The 16,110-nt window shown below is 34.8% G+C and overlaps 1 protein-coding gene across 1 annotated transcript in view; it reads left to right on the top strand.

The window, feature by feature from the left end:
- The window catches only part of LOC124619568 (RNA-binding protein Musashi homolog Rbp6), a 1,335,315-nt gene extending 1,324,233 nt beyond the window's left edge, over positions 1–11,082 (top strand). The window contains exon 14 of the mRNA XM_047146061.1: positions 1,945–11,082. The gene's annotated coding sequence lies outside the window, so the exon portion shown is untranslated. The remainder of the gene's footprint in view (positions 1–1,944) is intronic.
- The last annotated feature ends 5,028 nt before the right edge of the window (positions 11,083–16,110 follow it).

Raw genomic sequence — 16,110 nt, 5'->3', positions numbered from 1 at the left:
CTCTCCTCTGTACAGTGATACATTAATTTCTCAAAAACTTCTTGACTGAAATTAACCATTTCTCCGCGAAATCTTTTCATTTTGAGCTACTCCGGATAGGTATTAAAGAGAGGTTCCCTGAAGTTTGGAAAGTAGGAGAGATGCACTGGCAGAATGAAATCTCTGACGTCGAACCGCGAGTCGTGCGTGGGTAGCTTATTAGTTCGTAATCCACTGCAGTCACTGTCTTTATCTCAGCCCGCCATCTTCACAAAACCTCGTGAAGTAAGCAACAGGCAGCCTATCCACAAGATTTCGCCACAAATGAGAGTAAGGAAAGCTCCAGACGAATGTTAGAAGGTTTTTCTGGAGCTGCTAAACCGGTCTGTTATTGCCTGTTACGGTACAAAGTCCGTCTCTCCCCCACCTCCACCCACCCCCGACACCCCGAGACAGCTCGAAGCCCTCCTCAGTACTCACACCGAGTGAGGTGGCGCAGTGTTTAGCACACTGTAGCACACTGGACTCGCATTCGGGAGGACGACAGTTCAAATCCGGATCTGGCCGTCTAGCTTTAAATTTCCTCTGATTTCCCTAAATCACTCCAGGCATATGCAAGGATGGTTTCTATGAGAGGGCACGGCCGTTCCTCCATCATCCTTCACACATTCTGGTCCACTCCCTCTTACGCTGATAATAGCTTGGTCTTCAGCGATTCCAGTTGGTGGACTGATTTATTAACATGGATCATTTGGCTGTCGTCATGACTAAGGAGCCATACAGTCTGCTGAGTGTTCCTGTTTTATCTAGTTCACAATAACAAATATCTGCCATTCGCCAGTGACGTAACTCGTGGATCCATTGACTGAATCCTCACCACTGGAACCTCGAATTATGTCGTCATTTCAGTCACTAAGGTTGTTTGCAGAGCACAAACATTCAATAGCTCAGGTCTATTGAAGTTTACACAATACACATGAATATGTAGTGGCAGTGTGTTAAATTATGCTCCAAAGTATATCTGCATTAAACGATACTACTAGTTGAGAAAATTCCATTCCACGATTGGGTTTCTCTAGTTGAGAGGCGACATTTTATAAATCATCTTCTTTTTCTTCTCCTCATCCTTCTTCGTATTCCAGAAATGTTTCTTCTTATGTATGTCAGATCAGAGCCTCCGTTGGGGTTTATATAGGCTACACAGCAAGGTATGCATTACAAATTTACATGAGAAATATATCGCTGCCCACCAAAAGAAGGTATCGTCTTTATATTTAAATCCTGTTTTTATTAGGTCTCTGAACCACTGTATTTTCTTGTCCATTCATCGACATCTGTTGCGACTCATTAAAGGTTTTCTAAGATTGTGTTCATTACTGCAAACACCTGTTCACAGGACACAAAATAAGATGTTACTAAGAAATTCATTGTCAGCTCTGTGAATGAGTGATGCTATATTCAGTGAAAAAGCTGCTTTCAATCAATGGGATACATCTATGTAGGCATTCAGTCCATTTTAGAAAAACATTGGTCAAAATTTAGTTGCAACAGAGCTTTCTAGCAGATACCAGTGATAGAAATAACCTGGATTTTCTCAGCAGGCGACATTTAGGTATTAAAAATGTAATGTTACAGAGTGGAATATATTCTCAGGATAAAATGATCTGAAAACCTGAGTATTCTGAACAAGATACTGTAGATTTACTCTCATTAGTTTTTCAAATTATGTATGAATTTTGGAATTTTGTACTGATCTATTTAAAAGTGAATAAACGTTGTCGTGTGTATCGCTGTCATAATCTAGAATTTTTACAATTGCTATATTATATGGTATATACTCTGAATATTGGCAACAAAATCTAGTTTTTAATGAAATGTCTACATTAACGGAATACAAATTACAAATTTCATGGTTGAACTTATTTGGTAACATCTGCAAAACTGTTCCTTCCTTGTGTGTTTCAGGTTTTGGGTCACTGTGGAAACTCAGGTTGTCACAACGTGAACGAGTGCCGTCTTCTTCTGTTTCCTGCAGTGCACGGCCAACAGTGAATGCACATGCTGTTCAGACTCTAATTCAGTATATACATTAAATTTGACCTGCCCTTCACATTGGAGGCATCAACATTATATATACATATATATATATACACACACACACACGATATATATGCATCAAAAAGAGAGACTCTGTTTCCGCCTGAAGGCTCTTACATTCTTTAAACATACTATTAGCTAACCTTTGCGTGCTCATTCACTTAAAAATTTAATGTTTCACTTTCTGATGAAAATGTCATTATTTGAAACCATTCATTGTAATTTTTGGTTTCACGTTTCAGAACCTACAGGTTCCCAGAGAAGATCTCTTATTGTGTTATCTTTGGCCTCTGAACTCTTGGACATTTAGATGATTTACAAAAATGGAACATGCACATTCTTGAGCTTCCAATTCATTATCAGCTATCAGCATACACTGACATTTAGTTTTGTCATTTCATCTCTCATTATCAGTGTGTGACCAGTGCATTAAAAATCTGTATTTTAAAACAAAATTGCTCTCTTCTGTATCTGAAGTACAGATTCTTGATACATTATAAGTTAGTTCTGTGGGAGTTCTGGCGGAAAAATACTTGCTACTGTTATAAGAAATGATTAATGATTTATAAATTTAATTGAGAAAATTTTTGTGACACTGTGGAGTGATTGAGTATGTCACAAAATCAAAATACTTATACTTATTGCAAATGTTAATCTATATTCTAGACATAAATACAGACAAATATATTGATAAGAACTATTATTACAGTTATTATTATTATTATGATATACATTAATCATATTGTATTATACATATATGCTCTTGGAGGACACTGTGGATACTACTTTGTGTTTGCTGGAAAACATTGTTTATGCAGAACATAAATTACTCCAGTCTGCAACACTGAAAGATCTTCATATGTCTTTCACGTTCTGGTATTTTCTTGCATGATTTCCTTTGCCACATGGCTGGATTTTGGAGGATAGTGGTAACTATTGTAGGAATATGGCACTCAAATTTTCCATTTCCTTACAACATGTAGCTTCACATATTTTGTTTGGTTTAATCACTGTACAAAGTGCCATTTTCTTTACATCATTCCTCCATAGAACAAAGAAATTTTGTTAATAGATTTGCACTTTGATCAGTCCTTGATAGCTTACAGGGTACTGCTAATGAAATGAATTACATTGTCACATTAAATGTAATGGACCAAGAGTGCAAATGACCACAGGACATACACATTGCAAATATTTTCAAGCAATTGCACTAGGTCTAAAGCCAATCTTTTCAGTACAGTTTTCAGTTTATGTTCTATCACAAAATTTTTTATGTAAGATCAATAGCGTGCAGAACTTGAAATCAGTAAAGAGAAATATAAAATTTATGAAGTTAAAGAAAGTGGGGGCAGATCTTTAACACATCCTTCTTAAGGACATGCTAAACAATATTATATATTTTACATTTATATACATATATATACACATCTATATTTTAATTCTTTTAACTTTTATGCATTTGTATATACAAATAATTATTGATGTTTTAATATGTCATTAAGTGTATATCCTTGTGATGGTGATAAATCACCAAAATATGCAGGGACATGAAATTATGCTGTTTGTACATAATGAACAACAACAAAGGATTAGAAATAGTTTAGAAAAATGTGTAGCTTCATATTACCCTTAGATATATCGAATTAGTGTGTAGCTATTTAATTGTTTAGAATTAGGTAAAGTAAATCACATTTTACATGGAAGTCCATGTCTTTTCCTGATCAGAGGAAGAAAACAAGACATAATAATGTGTTTGAGAAGGTGTTGTAACACTTAAAGCATGTAGTGTAATTAATTTCTTTGTGGTGAATCAGTCAAGCAGAAAATGACTTTGTTAATAAATAGTAAGCACACTAAAACAAATTTTAACTGTCATTTTGAAAAATGATGGGCAGAAGATGTGATTGAAGGTGTGAACTTTCGATGGATGTTGCACATTAAAAGAGCAGATATCATGTATACAAAACATTTTTAATTTCTGTATATGGCAGATTGAGGTGTGTGTTGTTGATTTATAAGGAAACACTGTTTCCTTCCTGTGTGTCACATTTCCATAACAAAAGACATTTCAAATGAATATGCAATTATGATACCCAACTCAAGATTTTTGTTAACGATAAGAAGTAATTGGCTCCTATTATCAGAAATTTGCTAGTAAACAGCAGAAATTAATTTGTGAACATTAATTCCTAGAACAGCAAGGAGAGTAAAACACTAACTAAAAAGCCTCATGATTAGAGACCACTAATATACACTGGAGGCTTATAAACTGTAAGTCTCATTGTTGCAAGAATCATAACTATTTATATTTTAATCCCGTATGTAGATTTGTTTTAGAAATTTCTTGAATTTGAGTTATTCTAAATATACTTCTATTAAAGTTCTGGTATGCCAGTTTTATTTTGAAATTGGAAAATGTAGTACTGTCCCCTGTGATACAGCAATGACATTAGACTCATCAGAATTTCCTTTTTTTGAATTAAATTTACACTGAAATGATGTTGCAACAATGAAAGCTGTTATTTTGATTACAACTGCACCAGAACAAGGAAAACATGACTTTGCATTCTATATATGTTAAATGTTTATGCCTTTAAGTTGTCAAAATAACATTTTATTCCAGAGCATTCTAGAACACTTAGTTGGCTACTGCATTTTTGGCTCTACTTAAACCACAGTGGCCAAAGAATCGTCAGTACAAAGAGAAATGTTGTTATTGAAGGCATTACGGCCTACTGCAAGTATTTTGTTTTACTCTGTAGTTAAAGGTGATATAGAATGTGAATGCGTTATCATGAAGTAATGTAGAAAAATGTGTGTCGGTAGCAAAAATTGGGATATATCTATATATTATATATATGAGAATTATATATGAAATGATGAAGTGTCCTAAGATAATTAGTAATTGCATTAGTTTATACATATGTCTCATCATGGTTCATCATTGGTTAAGATGGAGACTTATTTCATCTTTTACTGTTATGTGGTCTTGTGGTCCTTGTTTATCATCATTTTAATGTAGCACTTTGTTCCTGGTACACTCAGCTGCTATGTGTAAGTGAAATATCATCTCTTAATTTCAGCTCATTGTAACAATTTTAAAGTGGACAATATGCATGAAACAGGAAGTAAAGAATAACAGATAATCACGGGACAAGTGTTGAAGGAAACTTTTGTTATTCTTTTACTTGTTTACTAAAGCACTCATATTTGATTTTTGTGTTGCAGAAAGTCTTGGAGTGCAAGTAATCCTTTAAATGTCTTTGGGAAGAGCTATTTCTGAGTACTGACTGTTAATATTCAACCTGTTTCCATCTAATTTATTTTTGTGTCTATACAAGAACACAGTTAATGTTCCTTGTTTCTAGAGTGAAGTTTATTAGTAACAGTGTTTTAATCAGTAGACATCTCCAAAGCAATACAGTGCTGCAGTGCTGTGGCAGTACTCTTTAACATAAATCCTGTATTTTGATACCATGAAATTGTTAATAAAATAAAAATTGAATATGTAAAATAAAAGTCTGTGTGAAGAGAATATTTCTTTGATGAGATTGAAAGATATTATTGAGGTTGGTATTGAAGATGTGTTATAATAATATAGAAAACATTTTTAATATAAAGCCAAATGATGACTGCTTCTTAATACACCATCTATCTTTTTGATAGATTTTTGTATCATAATGTATGAATTTTAAGAGCATTCAGTGTTTTTGAATAGAAGAGTGTATGTCAATACAGATCACTTGTAAAGAACTGGACTTTACATTCAGAAAGTGTGGATGTGTGCATGTCTGCGTTCTTAATTCTTACAGACTGATATTCAGAAAAGCAATAATAATATGGTAATTATTTAAACCCCATGTATGAAAAATCTTTGTACTTCTATCACAGCAATGCTAATGCTTAGCTTCTGCCTCAGTATTGTTGTTGATGTGTACTTTTATCTGGAAATCACACCGCACAGTTTGAAAAAATTGTCTTAAGCCTTCTGTACTCAGCCAGGTTGTTATGAGCTTCCGATATAGTGCATTAGTTCAAAAATAAGTGAAAAATGACACATGTGATAGTTTTGTGTCTGTGACATTTGTGTGGTGATGTTGACAGCATTCACATAGCTTTGTAACAGTGACAACTGTGTCTCTCCTCCTGATTCCTGTGTGGAGTAATACATGAATTCTATTACTTTTTGTAATCAGATTATTTGATTTATGTGTAACTAATAAGTGATACAGTTCATCTTAGTTTGAGGGAGGGGTGTGCACCACAAACCTTACTAGCAGGACATACAATCTGTGTCAGCACGTTCTGCAGTTAAATGATGTGAAAATTACAGATGTAGTTGTAATGAAACTTAAGTGCATGAACTACATGTACAGAAATGTACTATATGTTGCTGTGTTCACATTACGCATACTGAAACAAAGCTTTATGTACAAAAGCATTCATCATTTGGCTGGAACTGTTTTGTACACAATTTCACACACACACACAATAATCAACACACACATATTATCCATCTACACCAATACACTCTTTGACCCAGCTGGGCATGTCTTCCGTAGTAGGCATGCAGTTGAACTATTATGTTAATATATCCCTTTTATCACATGTTGTTGTGATTAATATACTGTTTACACTATGGTATTATGTAAAATGTATGTTATTAATGGATAGAAGTGTTACCTCTTTGTTATGAAAATACAATGTAATAACCAAACTGAATGTAACAATTAAGTGAAGTATGTATGCTTGTGTTACTTGTGTGTGCAGTTGTCATACATGCATTACATAGAACAAACATAGTTGTAATTGTCATTTATGTTATAAGAACACTGCTTCTTCACTGAAGCTGTTGTATTGAAATTTAGTGTATAAACAAATTTTCAAAAGAGAAAGAGAAATATATCCAAATAATTTGAATAATTACAAAATAACCAAATTATCGTATGTATTACAAATGGTGGTACTCTATCACATTTATTCATAATAAGGGTAATTGGTTAACTATACACTGAAACACACACAAACACACACACACACACACACACACACACACACACACACACACACATACACATACACACACACACACACACACACACACACACACACACACACACAGAGAGAGACACACACACAGAGCACACTGTTATGGTGGCACATAGAAATATTACATTTGTTGATCCATGATACTGCATAGGTATCAATACTCCAAGCCAATGAACACATTAAGAAATTAAAATTCGATAAAATATTGAGGATACTACTTTTGGCTTATTGTTAGGTTGTAAATATGAAAATATTTATTTCCTATTTTGGAATTAAATTGGACTTAGCATGAACTGAAAGGACCCATGACCCAAAGAATATCATTGAAAGTACTTGGTAGTAACAGCAAAATTTTGTACACTTTCAGACATTCTGCACTCCCATATAGTTTTTGGTAGATGGAGTATTGATTATCTTCGTGACCAAGGACTGCTAGATTGCGAGTACATTTAGTACTACTGAGTAGGCTAGAAACTGTTTTGCCTGTATGCAGGCACATAACAAGACTTCATGACAGAGTTTCTACCCACATTTAGGTTACAACAACATTTTCCAAATAATTTTGTTTAATTAATGTGTGCATCACAAACAAGTGAAACATTGATAACACAGAGAACAGAATTGTAAAGAATATGAAAGCTAGTAGAATTTTCTGAAATCAGCTCTTTTCATTTCTCACTGATTTAATTTAATATTAAAAACTGATGTAAAAAGTTTAAATTTGAAATTTGGCTGTAGAGGTACAGAGTTATACTTTGATTTACTATCAAAAATATTTTGGACAGTTCACAGCTCTACAGAAATTGTGCTGTTGGTAAAAAGGCAGTTATATGTGTAGTATTAAAATATTTTGTAAGGTCATGTATTCCAAATCCCATCCCTTGTATCCTTCTTTACCATTACTTTATCCCCTCCAATGAATCAAGCCAGAAAACTGACGATTCAGTGTCAACATTTAAGATTTATGTGGCGATTGATATCTTTATTTATAATCTCTGTAGTGTCATATCTGATGCTACATTCAGTACATATGACCTTTCCAGTATACTGTAGTTATTGACTTTTGGTTCATTATGAAAGCCAGAAACACATGAAGCCATAACCATACAATTCTGTATCATTTATTACTGACATACATCAGTTTTAAAATCACACATGTCCAGTTCTCTGTTTAATAAAAATATTTATTATGAAACAGTTTATCAAACTGAAATGATTTTTTTAAATGATGAGTTGCTGCACACTCCTTCATTTTTTCATTTTTCACAGGCAGATTTGTTATGTTTACATCTCCACATCATCATTTAAATATAGTGCTGAAGCACACAACAAAAATGCTCACTTGTTATAGAATAGATATGAAATAAAAATCAAATGAATACTAATGTATGTCCATTATCATAAACTAAAAGAAATGAAAACTGCTGGGATTAGCCTTCCTACGTTTAAAATTTAAGGGAGTTCTGAAAATTGTTGTATTTCATTGTAAACCATACCACACTTTCAGGTATGCCCTAGGCATGGTATCCCTTTTCCTAGAGAGGCAGAAGGAAAATCTCTACATATCAGGTGTGTCATTAAAATACTTAAGTTATTGTTTGGTTTGCCTTTACAGCACAAATAGCAGCCCTTAATGTTAGACTGTATTTATTTATTGTTGAAGTGTTATAAGATTTGCCTCTAGATGGGAAACATGAGCAATACCAGGTCATGTTTGCATTTCAGTTCTTCTGCAAATTCTTTTTATTGATTGACCTTGTAAGAAAGTCATCAGATAAACTAACTGAATAACACTTCCCTTGATTTGCAATTTTTTGAGAAGGAACAATACCAGAAATGTAATACGATCCATTCACTTTGTCTGCCTGCCTTTTGACAACAACTTTTGTAACCGCTTTTATGAAATGTTAGTCATTTTTATTAAATGAAGCAGCAAAATCGTCCATGGAAGTCGAGCTACAGTTGAGAAGGGATATAATAGAAATAGATCAAATTCGTTTGTGTTGTTATAAAATAAATTTTAAATCTTTGTGAAAGCTATTTTAAAACAAATTAAGTGAAAGCTAGCTTATTCTGTATAATTTTATTGAGCATCACATGCCTCTGCTGTGCAAGACTTGCCAGGAGTTGGAACTATTTTAGTACAACTTGATATAAATTAATTCAGAAACACATTTTACAGAAATATGTTTTATCTCCCTCCAAGCTGAAACATATTATTGGAAACAGAGTGTTCACGCTTACATGGTGAGAAAAGCTACAGGATTAAATATTGCTTTAAGGAAGGTACTTTGCCATCAGAATTTTTTATCGATAAGCTAACACCAAAATAGGTACACCGCCATATGTAGGGAGGGCGGTAGTAGTTTAAGGTGTAGATGTGTGCTAAGGACGTATGTGTTCCCTTCTATAGCTTTACCCTCGCCCAGAGAAATGAGAAATATGCTAGATCCATATTTATTATCTTGACAATATGCATTTACTCTGAGAACTGTTCAGTTTAGTTCAAATGTAATATCGTGGGCCTTAAACGTTAATCGCTAAAGTAAATAAATAAAAGCTGTTGAAATTTATTTTCGTCACTATTTGTTATATGGAACGTGTATACGTCATCGTTTTGTCAATTCCTTAATAGATTATATAAACATGACGTATATCGTGACGTAGTTAGATATACTTTACTCTCTTTATGGTGTAGGTTTGAGAACTGAAATGTGAAAGTCATTAAATATTTAAAAAGTTAAATGCTCTAAGGAAGAATTTTATGAAACTTTGCCTGTGATTTTTAAAGGTTATGATGCTTTGTTTCAATCTTGTAACAGATTTCCATAGAATTTGACATAGCAATGGTAATGAAGACAGTTAGGTTCCTGGTTAGAAAGACATGAGGTGATAGCTAGTCCCCTTTTGAGGCTTCCGTTACTAGTCGAATCTGCGACTTCTGTAAATGCTACTTAAGTGTAGTTTGTTCTGTTTTGGCATACTTTCTTTGATTACAGAAGTTAATGAAAAATTTTATTAAAAGTGAAGTGTGTTCTATTTTGAACATAAAAATCAGAAATCACTATGAAGTCGTATGATCCATTTAGGTGTACCATTTTATTTATACAAATATATTTCAGTATTATTTCTAATTATAATATTGTTTGATGTAACAAGTGACCACAGTAACAGTTCCAACTTGAGAAGTTATATTTAGATTCTGTAACGATATTTTGTATATAAGATTCGTAGTCCCTTCTCTATCAGATAACAATTTAGTTTTTATATTGCAGAAAGTTTTCCGCGATGATATCTGGCTTTACCTTTTATATTCACAAGTTTATATTCCATCTCCTCCTTCTCATTCCCCTGTTTCTACGAACCCAAAAACCTCCTTACCTGTCAGAAAAACTACACATGTACAGTTTTAAGTAGATGTCTCGGTCGAACTATAAATGTAGAAAAAGAAAATCTCAATTCAGTGTACGGCCTGATGATTTTATGCCCACTTTTTTACAGCCAGATGTGGCTTCTTGCAATAAAAAAGCAATAACTGTATTGAGGATTATGATTTCGGAAATAGGTGAAAGGAGGAAGTTATTTATTAAATATGGATCATGTTTTCAGATGAAGACAACATGGTGATGGGATTGGCAGATGTATAAATTCATTTCTGTGAAGTGACTGGGGAAAGAAAACAAAAACTTTACTGTGTTATAATCCAACAGTCCAGAAGTGACCATATAGAAGAAAGTGTTACGTGTATATTCTCTTGGCAGAAATGTGTGGCATTTCCTGCTACTATATTATTATAATTATTATTATTATAATAAGGTAAAGTGGTGTAAGTGTATGATGCTGTATACAGATTGTACCATGTACATATATTAATATTATGTAAAGATAAGACAAGGTTCACAACGTGCCGTGTGTATGTGGGAATAACAATTATAATATGGACATTGTTCAAACAAACATTGTATTCTTCATTTTTCAAATCCTTGTTGATGTCCTATAATTCCTTGCTCCTCTTAACAGTTACTCTTTTACTCACATATGACTACACTGCGACTTATGTATTTGATATTGTTACTTGTGTAAAAGGTTGCGTGAGAGAAGAAGAAAAGAGCGAGAGATGGAAAATTGTATTATGAGTTGCTATTTGCCCTTTAATTATCTGCACTTGTGCAGTTTCAGTCTAGGAAAACAGTTGAATTTTCTTTTATTAGATTCTACATACTCCCTTTTGACATATTAAACAATGTGGCATTGGTGTATTCTGTTTATGTTGTGTATCAGTAAAATAGCTGTGGTGTCTTTGAGTAGATTTTACCCCTTTGAATAACTGACAGGCGGAATTTATAGCATGTAAAATACAAAAACTCTGAACAAATATTGTTACACTAAAAATTAGATTAACTTATTCTGTCTAAACGTTATTTTGAACACTATAAAACACAGACACTTACTGGAAATCTTATTGCATTAGGCTCAAGTTACTATGTTTCTGGATGACCTTGCTATGAATGCGTACCATACCAGCAAATGTACTGTATGGATTTCAGATGCAAGGAATAATGATGCCAAAATAAGGCCATCAGGTAATTCATATCTATACTGAATTCAACACAATAAAATGAAAGTATTATGTTACTTACTTATCTGAGCTATATTAAATGATTCTGTCAGATGTATAAAGGTATTAAGATGAATACCTTCACACAACGTATATTGCAACACTGTTTTCTAATACAAATGTGGAGCTATATATTTTTTGTGCATGCCATAAAGTCTCTCATGTTAACCAACAAAGCTATAAGCTATTATCAAACAGAAAAGAGAAAGAGAATGGTAGAGGATTTAACATTTTGCAGTTACACACACATCTCTATTCTACTTAATTAAAAATGCTTCACTCATTACTGAATTCCAATTACATACTCAAGAGCTGTGTACCTGATTAAGAAGGAAAGATAGCAAGGAGTAATACTTATACACTTTGCCAAGGTTTTCTTAAAAAGGGAATACCCAGAAAGCATTCGAGAGATTTTTCACTCCTGCAGAACCATTTTATGCGCAGTAGGGCAGAGAGAACAGTGAATGGAGAATATGAACTGTGAATGAGGTTTATTTTATGCACTCAGTGCACTTCATATACAACACAGACATCAATGATGTAATAATCTGATAAAACACAGAAGAAGGTACGTCACTGAACCACACAGAAACAAAAATATTGATCTTCACAAGGAAAGAAAAAAAAGAAGCCCTTGGGAAATTGATTCACAGGCATATGATGAAACTTGTTTCAGCTCCAATATAGCAACCTACTGAGGAAACAGACAGAGAACATATACTATAAGTTTTTATAAGTGCTGGAGTAATGAAGTGAAATAAAGGCAGCATTAACAATAGCAAATGAAGCTGCAATTATTTCCCTTCAATTAAAACTGTTGCTACATCTGCTTGGTTACATCATGCCAAACCGAGCGAGGTGGCGCAGTGGTTACACACTGGACTCGCATTCGGAAGGACGACGGTTCAATCCCACGTCCGGCCATCCTGATTTAGGTTTTCCGTGATTTCCCTAAATCACTCCAGGCAAATGCCGGGATGGTTCCTCTGAAAGGGCACGGCCGACTTCCTTCCTCATCCTTCCCTAATCCGATGAGACCGATGACCACGCTGTCTGGTCTCCTTCCCCAAACCCACCAACCAACCAACCATCATGCCAAATTGACTCACCAGCTAGATGGGCAGTTTCATCCACTTACTGTTGTGTTTACCTTAAAGCTTAAACAATCATGAGTGCTAACACATGAATTAACTATTGAATTTTAGGTAGCAATACTCGATCATATTGTTGTAACAAAGGTATGATAAACACTATATCTGGTAGATTATTGAAGATAATTTTATGACCATTACTTCTGTGTGTCCCTTATTACACAATGCATACTACATAATTAATTTGTCAGAAACATTATTCAACTGCTGCAGATATTAGATAGTTACAGAAACAGTTCTATGAAAAATTCATACTAGTTATACATTATATTACATGCACACACACACACACACACACAATGTAACAAAACCTTCAATAGTAGTTGACAACTATGTTTGACGATTGGTTCATACAGTACATGCCATTCTGGTGCTCCCTATCAATTAATGTACTAAGCTAGGTGTACATCTGTGAGTTTTTCACTCTCAGGGAGCTTTAGTGACTAATAATGCCATATAAATATATGTCATGTATATATACACACATCTACCTTTCACTTACAAGATTCCATCTATCCTATGCCAACTGTGTGGATCCCGATACAACATTATGCATTGGAGTTAATTACTAAGTGTTTCTGACAGTCTAGTATCACGTGCTACAATGCTTAGTTCCAACTGTTACAGAAATAAAATAAAATTGTTCCATTTATTAGGTAGCCCATTGATCTATTAACACATCTCCATAGAGGAAAGTCCATTGATATCATCTATGATGAACAAGTTCATGATGTAATAAGATTATCATTAACTAGTCTCAAAACCTATATCAGACAGTTTCCCAAATACACTTGCTCTTAGTTAACGACACTCTACTACAGTTAAGTTCAAGAAACAGATCATGAGACCTGGGAAAGAGAAAAATGAAGTAACATAGACCACTCGATCATTTTGGTAAAGACAGTCTATCAGTGTCCCTCAACAATGTCTGACACAATATCACTAAAGTTGGCACCCAAATATCTGGACACAGCAGAATTTGTTTGTATTCTTCCTGAAGCATGGTGGGTAGCTGTTGCTGAATTCTTCTAAAACTTTTGTGTCACACAACTGAATTTCCAGCTGAAGCCAAGAAGGTAAAATGATCTGTCCAGCAAATCCATTTGATTTCATTTTCAGACAAGAAGGCAGTAACCCCAGCCCCGTTCGAAAGGAGGCTCCCATTACAAAAATATAGCCACAGTGTGGAAAGTACATTGTTTTTGTAAAATATTTCGTAAACATCTGCACTCAGTTTGCCATTGGCTAGAACTAGTGATTCAAGTAGCAACAAAAAGCAATAAAAAAGCAGCCTGAGACCATCACACCACCTACATCAAATTATCTACCGTTTAATCATCGACTGCTGAACACAGTGTGCCAGATATTGGTCAAATCCACATTCGTCCCTGAAAGTATCACATCTTGTACTTTGACTCAATGGGCCATTGAAACTCTCTTCACAGCCCTACACAAGAATGAAAAACTTGTTTGTACCGCTGTAAGCGACGTAGTATACTAATTTTATTACAGCCTCCTGGAAGGCAGGGCGACAATGGAAATGAACTGTTGCGCCACCTAAACGGAACTGCAATGAAGCCTTCGAGAACAGCTAACAACTATGTCTGACGACTGGTTCTTGCAGTACATGCCACGTTCGGCGCTCCCTATTAACTACTGTCATAACTTAGGTGTACACGTGAGAGTTTTTCTCTCTGAGGGAGCGTTTGCCGTGTAAGCAGCACCAGCATCACCCCTCCGGCAGTGTCCGAGAATGGGGCAAGATCTCAAATAGCAACGTTCTATGAGTTTACACTTGTAGTGAAATGACAACCCCCATCTCTCGAGAACTGTTCGCCGTAGTTCACAGACAATAAAACTATACCTCGCTGTCGGGAGGGATGAGGGTACTAGGTAAGCGATCACCAGCCATATTGCGTCTACGATTTGTTCCATGGTTCAAAGTTTTTACGCTACCACAGATTGGTAATACACAGTGCCGTACTGTGTTTTGAGCCACAATTTGTGGCAGTGGAGTATTTCTGAGCGAAGAAATCGTCCGTATTACCTGCTGCACAAGAAATGGCAGCAGACACTTTATTTCGACAGTTCTAGATACAGCAACGCATCAAAGACCATAAAACATCGGAGACATATTAGATATAATTCATAAACGCCTCCACAGAAGAAAATTACGAGAATATCGACAGTTTAAGGAATCAGACAAAGTAGTTTTTTAAACGTAGATTAATTAACACATAGGAACAAAGTGAAGTTGTTTTTGAAAGAAATCGTTTTGGAACTCGAGGAAATTGCCATTTAGCTCGAAGTAATACTGCTGTATCTATGTTTTTTATGGTATGAGATTTATCGATTATATTACTATATTGGCTGTTGAAGAACATACCGTCAAGAATTTACGCGTGGTTCCTTTAGTCAATACAAATAACTACATTCAAATAAATGTATGCCTGAAAATGCTTCATTTTTTAGATATCTGCTCTATCCGCATTTTGAACAAGTGTAGGTATCAAAACGAAAACTAGTAATGTTACTTCATCATAACTGTTACTTTACCAAATATTAAAGAGAATAAACGCATCTGATGTTATAAACCTTGGTGTTACAAGAAGTCTCTCTTTAACACTAATGGATTTACGCGTGACAGTGTCTTGCCTGACAGTTTTGGATCCAATTATATTGAAAATCTCTTCCATCTCCTTCGGTGTCATTCTCGTAAAATTTCCGTATTGTTGTGAATCTGCCATCACAAGCTTTGCAGTGCGGTTCTTGCATGTTCCAGAATCATCCCACCGAATGATTCATTTTCTTATCCAACACGAACATGGTTTCTTTGCCACTAAAAGTATTAAAAGAGTACCTCCAACCCGACACTCTGCTGTCACAGCCTCTTCCTCCAGGCACAGAACTACGGCTGAAAAATGGCGCGGAGAATGATCTCTCAGCTCTCACAGATTCACACACCCTATCGTGTGTAAACGCTTCCAACGTCAACTCCCGCAAGATTCTCACATGCTTGCAGTAAGTACTCGCAAGGAACTATTGGACAGTAACTAACAGCGAAAATTCGGCTCTAGTGCAAACAATTCTGCCAGTACAATATGAGAGTACCATATCGTTGAGAGCAAAAATCTCGCACGTTTATACCAGCGCCTAGACCTACGAAACCTCTAGTTTCCTTCAATACTCTCCTAACGTTTCTAATACACAATATCA

Source organism: Schistocerca americana, chromosome 1, assembly GCF_021461395.2.
Source record: "Schistocerca americana isolate TAMUIC-IGC-003095 chromosome 1, iqSchAmer2.1, whole genome shotgun sequence".
Taxonomy (NCBI): domain Eukaryota; kingdom Metazoa; phylum Arthropoda; class Insecta; order Orthoptera; family Acrididae; genus Schistocerca; species Schistocerca americana.
The sequence above is the reverse complement of the archived record's forward strand: the minus strand, read 5'-3'. Positions and strand labels throughout refer to the sequence as shown.